Source organism: Myotis davidii, unplaced genomic scaffold, assembly GCF_000327345.1.
Source record: "Myotis davidii unplaced genomic scaffold, ASM32734v1 scaffold1673, whole genome shotgun sequence".
NCBI classification, from domain to species: Eukaryota; Metazoa; Chordata; class Mammalia; order Chiroptera; family Vespertilionidae; genus Myotis; species Myotis davidii.
In genome coordinates this window covers 471,166-471,615 of record NW_006284850.1, presented here as the reverse complement: position 1 = coordinate 471,615, position 450 = coordinate 471,166, and the positions used below count along the sequence as shown (strand labels likewise).

The 450-nt window shown below is 46.9% G+C and overlaps 1 protein-coding gene and 1 pseudogene across 1 annotated transcript in view; both read right to left on the bottom strand.

Annotated features, from left to right (window-relative positions):
• The window catches only part of EFHC2 (EF-hand domain (C-terminal) containing 2), a 151,981-nt gene that overhangs the window by 136,723 nt on the left and 14,808 nt on the right, over positions 1 to 450 (bottom strand). The gene's annotated exons all lie outside the window — the stretch shown is intronic.
• LOC102767069 overlaps positions 1 to 450 on the bottom strand; it is a 7,124-nt pseudogene that overhangs the window by 5,170 nt on the left and 1,504 nt on the right.

Sequence of the window (450 nt, the reverse complement as noted above, 5' to 3'; positions counted from 1 at the left end):
GCTCGCGAGCCGCAGTTTGCCGACCACTGGGGTCAGAGAATGCATGACAGGTGCTGGAGGAGAAGGTGGTCCCTGGGGAATTTTCTTATTACTCTTGAATGTTGGAGGCGCCATTGGAGCTCTCTGCATTTCCACCATCCGAATAACCCTCTGTCTTGCTCCACAGTTGAATGGCACTCCTTGTTGAAATGGTGTGTATCGGTTAAACTGAGCAGGAGCCAGTTTATCAGCTGCTCAGACAGGCGTGGACACAGCAACCTTATGTGACACAGACTTATCTAAGCCCACCCTTGCCTTTTCTGTTATCTCTTTAGCAGCGTCTTTACAGGTCGGGATCATCTGCATTCATGACTTCCTTGTGAACCAGGTCAGTGTACTCACTGTAAATGATCTTGTCTTTTGGCTGTCCTTGTCAAGCAATTGCATCATTATTTTTTTCTTTTTAAATAC